The sequence below is a fragment of the Suricata suricatta genome, chromosome 1 (assembly GCF_006229205.1).
Source record: "Suricata suricatta isolate VVHF042 chromosome 1, meerkat_22Aug2017_6uvM2_HiC, whole genome shotgun sequence".
Lineage (NCBI taxonomy): Eukaryota > Metazoa > Chordata > Mammalia > Carnivora > Herpestidae > Suricata > Suricata suricatta.
The window spans coordinates 83,993,332-84,006,104 of record NC_043700.1 but is presented as its reverse complement, the minus strand read 5'-3'; the positions used below and the strand labels follow the sequence as shown (position 1 = coordinate 84,006,104).

The following is a 12,773-nucleotide window of genomic DNA, read 5'->3' as shown; positions in this document are numbered from 1 at the left end:
TTTTGAGAGAGACAGAGAGTGTAAGCGGGAGATGAGCAGAGAGAGGGAGGTGGAGAAGATCCTATGGGAGCTCCATACTGACAGCACAGAGCCCTATCTGGGGTTTGAACTCACAAACCGTGAGATCTTGACCTGAGCCAAAGTCGGGCGCCTAACCAACTGAGCCACCAAGGCAGCCCTACGTTCTTTTATCTTCAGATAGTTCTTACTTTATTGGTAGGCCCTGAATAGGTATGCTATAAACATTACTGGCTTCATAATATTTTATGAATATTAGTACATTTGTTATCAGAGCAAGCCAGTTTAGATGAGATGAGGTTAATGATAACAACGATTGAAAAATCAATTAATGTTTTTGAACATATACTATATACCCAAAATAGTTTCAAAAAATACACAATTTAAAATTTCTAAGAAGAGGATGCAGTTACTATGTATAAAGCACCTTCTTAGTTTCTAGAATGTCTTGGGTTTCTTCAGTGAAATTAAGAACATTCAGATGAATGATTGTTTTTAATAATGCCTTTCCTCCAGGTGACAAACAGACTTAGCTAAAGTGCAGACTGTCCCCAATCTACAATGGTTCCGTATATATTTGTTCTACTTTCAATGATGCAAGAGCAATATGCGCTCAATGTACTTCAAATTTTGTATTTTGGTCTTTTCCTGGGCCAGTTTTATGCCCTACAAGACTCTCTGAAGATGCTGGGCGAGGGCAGTGAGCTGCAGTTTCCAGACAGCTATGCAATCACAAAGGTAAGTAACCTAGATGCTTATAATCATTCTCTGCCCATATCACCTTTCAGTACAGCATTCAACCACCTATATGAGACATCTGACACTTCATTATAAATAGGCTTTGTGTTAGATAACGTTGCACAACTGAAGGCTAATGTGAGGATTCCAACCACAATTTCAGGTAGGGGAGGCTAAGCTACAATGTTCAGTAGGTTATGTGTAGTAAATGCATTTTCAAATTATGATATTTTCAACTTATGATGTGTATATTGAGACACAACCCCATCATACATCAAAGAAGGTTCATAATCATTTTGGTACAGACTCAGGGAAGATACAGGTAAAAACAATGGAGAGGTTGAACAAGACTACAAAGATCCTGCACCAAACCATACTCATTAAGAGCCATGCTACCATTTAGAGAGGAAATACTGTAAGTTAATATCACAAACATAAGATGATTTTGCACATATATAACTTATACTCATCTTTAAATTTAAACTAAAAATACATAAACTTCACTGTAGTATGCTTTATTTTCTTCTTTTGGTTAACTTTCTAATATATGATGTTAAAATGTATCTACTTAGTATAATTGAAAAGATAAGTGTATATGCCTGATGCATCCACAGAAAATTCCAGTGCAGTGTGTTTGGGTGGCCAAACACAACAGAATAGAGAACCTTATAGGTTCCTTCTAGAGCTTGACAGTGAAGGAAGCCCAGGCTAGGTCCCTAAAACGTGCAGATGCTGACCTGTGACCCAGTGCACTGTAAGGCCCACAAGTACGTGTGTACGCATGCCGAAAATGATTTAGAAGGAGAAGATGTTTTAAAACAATTTTAACAAGAAGTTTGACTTTCTCATTCATTTTAATGGTACTTAAAAATAGTTCAGTAACACGAAACCATATACCCTGTTTCTTTTTTTATTTTCTCAAGATCCTCTTTAAAAAAACTGTTTCTTCACTTATATTTCTAAGAAAAAATGAACTTATTTTAATCAAATAATATGGATAGTAACAAATAAATATGATCACATACTCAGATTTTCATATTTTGGATATCACATAGAATGATGATGACAAAGTGTCTGACTCTAGGAAAAAAATAGAGAAAGGAAATCATTTTTATCTTGGTGTTATTTTTGGCATGCAATATAAAATTGTATATGTATTTGAATTCAAATATGAAATATATTAGAAAGGACCAAACTGGTCTTTGCCAGCTGGTCAGAAAGGATTTTTTAAAAAGGAGTAAAACTTGATACCATAAATCACTTTCTCAGGATGTAATGAGATAGTTCCTAGTATTTTAATATTTTTCTCATAAATGTTTATCAAAACAGTGTAAAGAAGCCTTTGAAATTGCATAATAACTTGATGAAAATGGCTTCATATGCTTGTATATTACCATTAAAAATAAAGAGTGGAGAAATAAGAACCAAAGACCAAGTAAATATGAATTGTTTCTATAAAAATCTGTAACTGCACAACATAAATTAAAATGGCTCATGAATGGTTATAGTATAATGCAGCATCATATAATATTTATCACCTCAAAAAGCTTTAAATAGGGAACATTGTGTAATGTTTACAATCTATTTAATAAATATTTATTGAATACCTTATGCCAGCCTCTATCTTAACTACTTGAAGTATAAAAATGAAAGAAAGCCTCAGTTTCTGTTGCCCAAGGGACTCAACAGTCCACTTGGAAAAGAGAGAAAATAAGTCATTAGGATAAAGAGATGAAGGCTATGAATGGAATATAATTCTGTAGCGTGGTGGACTATGTTTTGAAATAAGTCATAAAATATTCATTTTATGATGACATGTTTGTTTATCCTTGTTTCCTTTCATCCTTGCAATCTACATACATTGAAACACACAGATGTTAGAGCTGACACACATCATCTTGTGTTCTACGTTTCTTAGCTAATATGCCAAATGATGTTCTGAGGATCCCAGGCATTGTCATTCTGTGTATAAGTCCATAAAAATAGTAACAGTGTCGATTGTGACAGCTGGTGAAAATATTCACTTTAATAAATTTTGTATGTACATTTACTTAAAAATATCATGTCTAATAATAATTTTAACATGGAATAATCACAGACTTTATTTTAAAGTTCTTAATCATGTATCTATCTATATATATACATATATATATTCATTTTATTTCATGAGGAAAACTTGTAATATTCACGCAAGGAGCCATATTTTAAATCTTTTTGCATCACTGGAACTGAGGGTGTCTATGTATGGATGGACACTCATTATATGTGTAGAGGTATTACAGACTACAATGTCTAAACTCGGAGACATCGACTGTTTGTATATGCTATTTTTGTACAAACTAAAGTACAGGTGGCTTATTGGCTTATTTCCTTCATCATATGATTAATTTACCCAGACCTTTCTTTCCTCTAAAACACTTAAACTGACAATATGCCATATGATCATTCACATAATAACCCCCCTATGTAAATTATATGCTTCCGTAATGCCAATATTATCTTTGTGAATTCATTTTATTTTTCAAATTTTAGAGAGAAATATGATTTTGGATAATATTACCATTTTTAGTTTTTGCACCATATTGCCTCTACATTCCTAGACGCTGGCCACTGACTCATTCTATTTCTATATATATATAGTATCCAGATCTCATTTCAAGACAAGAGTGATTTTAGATATTTTGATGACTCTTCATTTCTTGTTCCCCTGTACTATTTTCCGAAGGTGGCGGCCATGTCTGCATATGGATGTAAAAAAACTGCCTTTTATCTCATTGATCCACCTTTTCATGTTCTAATTTTGAAGAAAAATAGTTTACTGTGAGGAATTATCAATTGCTCATGGTTTACATGAAGAAATACGCATTTTGCTTTATGTTTGTGATGAGAGTTCTGTCTTATTCGTTCTTTCCTGGTAAAAGCATGATAAAGCAAGCCCATTATTGAAGCAATTAGTGTGTTCATAGGTAGTTTGTGGGAATATAAAGTTTTATCCATTTTCAATAAAAATTTCATATCCTTGGACTTAAATTAGTAAGTGTAGTGTGAATTTAATGTGAACTGATTTGGCTTGCTTAATATATTTTTCTCACTATAAATTTATAGCATTTTACATTTATGAGTCTTGAATAACTCCAAAGCAAAGGATCTGGTGCTTGTGGTATTCATAATTTGGTGTTTCATGTAATAACATCCTCTCTACAAAGTGAGTGCTAGAATCCTGGATCAATATTTACCTAACAAGAAAAATGCCACACATGTCATTAGCATTATCTCTTCTGACATCACTTGTCACTAATTTGTAACCCAGGTGAGGTGGTTTATACTTACAAAGCCACAAGGTGCCAATGATATGCGATATGACATGGAAATAAGCCTTCTTCTGCCAAGCAACACTCCAATCATTTAAGGGTTGGTGCACAGAACTTACAAAGTTGCTCATGTCAGTCTGGGTAGCAGATCAATAAATTTGTCAAGGTCAATAGTATGACTTAAGATTATAAATAAATTCTATATTTTATTTTTTCTGGTTTTGAACTTGAGATCATTAAACTTCCAAGATCAGTTTTCATTAGTTTTATATGAGATATTATATAAGAGAAAACAGAAAACAAAGAAGAATACATTAAATAAGGAAAGAAATACACCAAGTATCTGGAAAGCATAATATGCTATTAATGTTTTACTTGCACTGTTCATCAATTAATAACAAAGATGTAGGATTTAGAAAAAAGTGGCATATAATATTGTGTCTAAACTACAAACAATTAAGGAAATAAGCTCTGTGCTAATCAGACCTTAAAAAGTACCATTATCTTTTGTTTACAACTTTCCTCAAAGGCCCGACAGGCTTTACTGTAAAGAACAAAATCGACATTCAATTCACTGAATTATTACCACATCCAGGGACTATTATTGGTGTTGGAGATACAGAAGGAAATAAAATAGCCCAAATGTGGGGCCTCTTGATGTTTACATTCTAGTGGGATAAAGGACAATAAAGTAATAAATAAACATACAAGTAAACAAATGTATTGTTTGCTTATGTTGATAACTGCATAGATCTTTGGCTGCTTAGAGAAAATGTTCTTAAACTTGAAGTAGCTGAAAGAACTACTGAATAAATCAGGAAACAGGAATAGGATAAACGACAAAGGGGCAGTTGTAATTTTATTTAAGATGATCAGGAATTTCATGTACTTTCACTGTGAAGGTGACATTCGTGCAGAAACCTAAAGAAGACAAGCAAGCAATCCTTGAAAATATCTGTGGCCTTAGTGTTGCAGTGACTTGTTGAGCAGCCTCCTGGAACTGCCCAAGTCTGAGTACCAGACTGTATGAGCACCCGAGGGGGTGCCAGGAGGGGAGTCCTGAAAAGGAGGGACAGTTAGAGTAGGGTCTCCTTGGTCTCTCACTGTGGCTTTGGCTTTGGCTTTGACTTGTATATATATTCTGAAGAACAACTGAAAAATTCTGAAAGATTGGAGACAAGTGGTTACTGAGATGACATGTCATTATTTAAAATTGTCTTATCAGGGGCGCCTGGGTGACTCGATCGGTTAAGCATCCGACTTTGGCTCAGGTCATGATGTCACAGTTCCTGGGTTCCAGCCCAGCATCAGGGCTCTGTGCTGGCAGCTCAGAGCGTGCAGCCTGCTTCAGGTTCTGTGTGTCCCCCTCTCTCTGCCCCTCCCCTGCTCATGATCTGTCTCTCTCTTTCTCTCAAAATAAATACATGTTAAAGAAAAAGTTAAAATTGTCTTATCAGCTGGTGTTGGCTAGGCACCTCATCTAATGTTATTAGATTAAGAATGTGTGGCCAGGTAGAAATACTGCGATATAATACTCTTTCCATACAGTTCAACGCTCTAACACCACACACACACAGAAGAGAAAAAGAGAGAAATATTTTAAATATAAACAAAATAAGAGTAGTTGTCTATATTCTGTAGTTCAGACTTCAACCCTTGTGCAAAAGAAAAATTTTTCCAGATCAGTTTTTACTGAAAAAGGAAGATGGATTGATTTCTAAATTTACCTGTGGTTGAACTTGGCCACATCACTTAATCTTTCTAGGAGTTTATGTTTTTTAATCTATAAAATGATAACAGTGAAGCAGAGGATTTAGATGTGTCCCTTTATGCTATAAAATATAACTTAAAGATGAAAATGATATTGTAAATACAGCATATATATTACACAATCTATTTGAAAAGGCAGATTACTAATATTCTGTGAAACTTATCCCTTAATATTATATACTCATGCATGAATATGATGTTAAAATAAAAGAAACATGAAACATAGAAAAAAACGTTTTCCTGAATCACCAGAAAGGAGAATTCTTAAAAGCACTTTAAATTTGAGACTTCTTCTGAGCAACCAAAGAGCTATGCTGCCACCTACTGGTTAAATGATTAGCATCTATAAATGTTGCAATTTCTTATTTAAAAATACAAAGACTAATAAAAGTCCCATCTTAGGTCATAATGTAGTCTTCACATTATAAAATTAAGATTATAAAAAATGCTTGTGCATTAATTTAAAAGAATACATTGATGACTTTTTGTTTTGATTCCTGTACTTATTATAAACCAAGCAATACTGATATTTTTCAAGGGTTCTCACCTGGTGATAATGTAATACATTTCTTATGGGGTTCCTAAGGGGAAACGTCACTGACACTTTGATCAATGTTCCCGTATTCCATGCTTTTACAGTAACAAAAAGGATGTATTTTCTGGGACTCCCAGAAACAAAGCATTTCATTTTAGAAGGAAAAAAAAAAGAAAAAGAAAAAGAAAAAAAATTCCAAAGTAAGTCTTGGTTAATTACTAGCTATATTAAAAGTGAGTCATGTAAATGCTTATAATACACTGGGCTTTTTGAACACCAAAGGCCCTAAAATAGCTGGCATTTAAACGCCTTTCATTTAGAAGCATTAGCACCTAAGTATCTTACAGAGTTGCTGAGAAAGTAGCCATTTGTTCATCTGTAACTCAGAAAAGCTGAGCAATGCATGCAGTTCTGAAGGGGCTATCCTGTTATGCACTGGCAGCGAATCACAGTGATGAATTTATGCTGTATCATCCTCACCCCCGATTGTGTGCTAATGCCGGCCTTGGACAGATCCTTATTCTTTTGAAATTTATCACATCCCAAAGGAGCTCTTCGCGTTTTTCCTTAACAAATAGAAATTCTTCATTCTGATAAGACAACCAGAAACATAAAAATGGAGAAGAAAATCATAATCAGGCATTTAAAACACTAAACTAGCATAATTGGTATTTCACATGTTGCTCCAAAATAAGATCTTGATGTATTTGTTTCCTGACTTTTATTTGAAACGCAAATTGTAGACATTGGAGAAGGAAAGGGTGCATCAAATGATTTCTGTGCTTGCTTTCAGAGCAAAGCCATTCTGAGATAGCCTGAGTGCTTTGAACCACCTAGCTTTAATGTTTCTACCTCGGAATCCTTAATCAAATAGATTGCCTCATCAGAAAAACCTTTTTTTGAACACTTGCTTAAAATTTAATTTCCCCTTAACAAAGCAAACTCCCACATTTTCCCTAAATATGTTTCATGGTTCTCATGGTACTAAACCTTTGATAAAAACCATATTATTTCTTTTTTATTAATGTTGCTATATATATTTTCTTCCTCTCTTCTTTGTCCTTCTCTCTCATGTTCTCTCTTTCTCATCATCTCTTACTTCTATAATCTCTTAACTATTTTTGTATATATGTATATTCTATTCTTTAATGTTTATTGTTGAGACAAAGAGAAACAGAACATGAGTAGGGGAGGGGCACAGAGAGAGGAAGACACAGAATCCAAAGCAGGCTCCAGGCTCTGAGCTGTCAGCAGAGCCCAACGCGGGGCTCGAACCTATGAATTGTAAGATCATGACCTGAGGCGTAGTTGGATGCTTAACTGACTGAGCCACTTAGGTACCCCATACATATCCATATCTAAACCAAACCTCCTCAAGCGAGTAGAACACCTATGTTTTCCATTTTTATATACAACATTGATTTAAATATGCTTTACTTCTTATAACAGCTCAAACATGTTTTTTAAACCTAGAATTAAGGAAATAATTTCATTCATGATGACATTCTGAGGATTAGAAGAAATTTGAGTATCACCCTTTATGATTATCATTTTTATATTCTACTTATATCTGAATTTCCCCTAAAATAACAGTGGAAAATATTCTTTAGAAAACAACTCTTCTTGGTCATGATTTGGGAAACAAAATGTAAATTATCCAATGAATATTTTTGTTATTTCATATTAAGTAGAAAGAAAATTTCAATATTTATTGTTTCTTTAAGAAAGCAATTCTATTTTTTAAACTATTCTTTTTTAAGTTTATTTATTTATTTTTGAGAAGGAAAGAGAGAGAAATAGGGAGAAAGAGAATATGAATCCCAAGGGGCTCTATACTCCGCATAGAGCCTGATGCAGGTCTTGATCTCAGGAACCGTGAGATCATGACCTGAGCCAAGAGTCTGAGGCTTAACCAACTGAGCCACCCAGGTGCCCCTAAGAAGTTCTGTTTTTTGAATTTTCATACTAAGTGACTAATCTAATCTAACATAAGCACATGTCATTGTATTGGAAAGTCTCTACAAACATTTTATTTTATTTATTTTTTATTTCATTTTTAGTTTTTTATGTTTTTTTTTTCAAATTTATTTTTGAGTGATTGAGAGAGGCAGCGTGAGCAGGGAGGGTTAGAGAGAGAGAGGGAGACACAGAATCTGAAGCAGGCTCCAGGCTCTGAGCTAGCTGTCAGCACAGAGCCCAACAGGGGCTCGAACCCATGAACAGTAAGATGACCTGAGCCAAAGCCGCACGCTTAACCCAGGAGCCTCAAACATTTTATTTCAATTGTAATGTGCCATTAATTTTGAGTAGATAATTTAACATTTCTAATACAAATAATTGGAAATGGTATTACAAAACATTTTTCAGCATATTGAGGCAAAATTGATCAATAAAATTGTTGGTTATTTAAAGTGTACATTATAGTGATTTCATATCCATACACATTATGAAAGTATTCTAATCATCTGGTTAATTAATATATCTATCACCTCACCTACCCTTTCTTTTTCCTGAAAACATTTATGTTCTGCTCTCACAGCAAATGTCAATTATATAATAATGTTATCAACTATAGTCACCATGCTTTACTTTAGATCTTTAAACCTCATTTATCTTATAGCTGAAAGTTCTTATCCTTTTACCAACCTCTATTTCTCTTATCACCCTCCCCAGCCTGAAAACCACTTTCTATCCTCCGTTTCTCTGAATTTAACCTTTTTTCTTTTAATTCCATATATGACATTATATAGTATTTCTCTTTTTCTTGTTTATTTCACTTAGTATAATGTCTTTAGGATTCATCTCTTATCACAAATGGCAGAATTTCCTTCTTCCTCATGACTAAATAATATTCCATTGTGTGTGTGTGTGTGTGTGTGTGGGTGTGTGTGTGTGTGCTTGTGTGTATGTATTCACATATTTTTTTATCCATTCATCCATTAATGGACATTCAAGTTATTTCTATTTCTTGGCTTTTGCAAATATGCTGTAGTAAACTCGAGAGTACTAATATCTTTCTGATACTCTGTTTTCATTTCCTTTGTACACATACCCAGAAGTGGGATTACTAGATCATATGGCAAGTTCTTTTAATTTTCTGAGAAACCTCCATACTGTTTTCCATACTGGCTGCACCAATCTACATCCATCCTCACACAATATAAAATATCTCATTTATTATTGATTCTTTTTTAGAATAAGTAAAGATCACAGAGTTAAAATGGATTCATTATTTTTTTTAATTTTAAAAGATGTTTTATTCATTTTGAGAGTATGAGAGAGAAAGAGAGAGAGAGAGAACAGGGGAGAGGCAGAGAGAGAGGGAAGAAGAGAAACCCAAGCAGGCTCCATGTAGCCGCACAGAGCTCAATGCAGGGCTAGCTCACAAACAGCGAGAAGGTGCCCAAGTTGAAGCCAAGAGTTGGATGCTTAACCAACAGCCACCCCGGTGCTCCAAAATATGTTCATGATTTTAAGGTTCTTGTAATTTCTCCAAAATTTAAGTTAGGTCATCATGACCCAAATCTAAAACCCTGGGACCTGTCATTACTGGAGCAAGACCATGGAGAGTTTCACTTGACACTTTCCCAGAGCAAAAGGCACACGCCGTAGGAGCTGTTATCAGAGAAAGAAGTGTTTCCCTTTGGAGGATTTTATTGCTTCACCTTTAGATCTACAACTCAAGGAAGAAAGATTATCAGCCTTTCTTATTTCTGACAGAGTAGAGGGTGCCTTGGAAGTACATGTGCTGAGTATAATTCAAACCATATTGTGTAAAAAGAATAAAAATACTAGGTTATTTGTTTGGATTGTAATCTTACAAACTCTGAATGAGAGCTTTGACTTAATGTCAGAGAGAATAAAATTCTTAAGTCCTGTGAAATATGTCATCTCAGAATAAGGTCAATCTAAATTGAATTTAGTGCATTTCTTAAACTGGTGTAGTTCAAATAATGCATTTTCTGTAAACCATTAAAAACATTTTAATTCATGACTATAAAGGAGCATAAGTAGGTATACAGACATTTTGGGAGATATTAACTAATTGAAAGAAAAATGGCAAATAATTGAATCAATCTGTGTTTTTATTTATTAGTTTTGTGGTATTATTAACTGAGATATTGTGCATTGACAACGATCAGAAAATTAAAGTACATAAGCAATTAAACAAATTATTTTAATGTTGATTCTACTATTTATGTGGAGGCAAAATTATAAGTGAATGATATAGCTTCAATGTAAGATAAAGACAAATAAATTTTAATCAGTGTTCTAAATGTTATATTTATCTTAAATATTATTTAATCATTCTACACATTGAATAATAATACTAATAACTCCTTCCATCTCATATTATTCTACCAATCTCCATATATTTGGTGCCATTATAACTTTCATTTACTGCTGTTCATATAGAGAACAGGTCGAACACCTGAAATTCAGGTGACTGTCTGTATACAAATGTTCAGAGAAAGAGTCGTGTTCGCATAGTGTGGTGAAAAACAAACAAAAAGTGAAGAACCACAGAAGTGATGTGTTTGCTACATTTAGTTAAAAACTATTCCAACACTTAAATAAGGTTTGGAATCTAACAAAAATTAAAATGAAAGGGATTAAACACTTAAATGTAAGACCTGAAACTATAAAACTCCTAAAAGAAAGCATAAGAAAAAAGCTCCTTGACATGTTTATAGGTAATACTTTTTTTTGGAAATCACAACTACAGTAAAAGCAACAAAAGCCAAAATGAAAGAAGTGGGACTGAAGTGAAAAGCTTCTGCACAGCGAAGAAACACTTAATGAGGTGAAAGACGACCCGTGTAACGGGACAGATGTTTGGAAGCCATATATACCTAATAAGGGGTTAATAGGTTAATATCCAAAGCACATCAAGAAATCTTACACCTCAGGAGCATAAAACAAAACAAATAAACAACAACAAAACACACAAGCAAATAATCTACTTAAAACATGGGCAAATGACCTGAACAGAGACATTTTTCCAAAGACACACAAATGGCCATTAGGTACATGAAAAGATGCTCAGTATCACTCGTCATTAGAGAAATGCAAATTAAAACCAATGAGCTATCACCTCATGTCTGTCGAAATGGCCATTATCCAAAAGACAAAGAAATAAAAATGCTGGCATGAATGTGGAGAAAAGGGACACTTTGTGACTGTTGAGGGGATTATAAATTGGTGCAGCCACTATGGAAAACAGTATGGATGTTCCTTGAAAAATTAAAAAAAAGAACTACTCTATGATCTAGTAATTCTATTCCTGGGCGTGTATCCAAAGGAAATGAAAACACTTAATCAAAAAGATATCTGCACCTCATGTCCTTACCAGAATTATTTGCAAAAACCAAGATATGAAAACAACCCACATGCCTGCTGATAGATGAATGCATAAAGAAGCTGTGGTGTATGTATGTGTAATGGAATATTATTCAGACATTAAAAAAATGAAGAAACCCTACCATTTGTAACAACATGGATAGACTTTGAAGGTACTATGCTAAGTGAAATAAGTCAGGAAGACACGTTCTGTATGACCTCACTTATATGTAGTTCAAGGAAAGAAAGACAGGAGGAAGGAAGAAAAGAAGAAAGAAGAAAGACAAGAGGGAGAAAGGAGGAAGGAAGAAAGGAAGGAAAGAAGAAACAGTAGAGAAAGCAGAGACAGGGTGTGGTGGGGAAGAGAAATTGGAGAGAGGCAGTTAAAATGCAAATTTCCATTTTAAGATAAATAAATACTAGGAATCTAATGTACAATCTGATGCCTACAGTTAACACTGCTGTATAATATACAAGGAACTAATTAAGAGAATAAATCCTAAGAGCTCTCATCACAAGACAATGTTTTATTTACTTTTCTTCTTTTTTTTTTCATTGTATCTGTACAAGATGATGGATGTTAACTAAACCTATTGTGGTGGGATTCATTTCATAGTATATTAAGTCAGACCATCATGTTGTATACCTTACTTATACAGTAATATATGTCAATTATTTCTCAATAAAACTAGAAAACAATAAGGTCTTGGCCAGTCAGTGGTTTGCCAAATATCACCAGACTGCATCCATATAATCTTCTTTACCTTTTAATACTTTTTCTTAGGTTTTATACTTTTGGAAGTGTATTAAAGGAGTGCATTTTAAGACTCCAGAAAGAAACCTGAGAGACTGTCAGTGGAAGAGAGATAAGATATCAATGCTTAACTGCACAGCATGCATATTTCTGTCCCTGTTTAAGGAGAAATGTAGTCCATTGAGGGAAGGAGCTGGGTATCATGTATGCTAAATGTGTCAATGTTCCATGGTGGTCACCTGGCACATAAATCTATTTTGTATTGTTTCTTGAGGCAAAGAAGGAATGGAAGAAGGAAGGAAGGGAG

General features: G+C 34.0%; 1 pseudogene; it reads left to right on the top strand.

Annotated features, from left to right (window-relative positions):
- Positions 1–579: 579 nt before the first annotated feature.
- LOC115301295 overlaps positions 580–12,773 on the top strand; it is a 72,708-nt pseudogene continuing 60,514 nt past the window's right edge.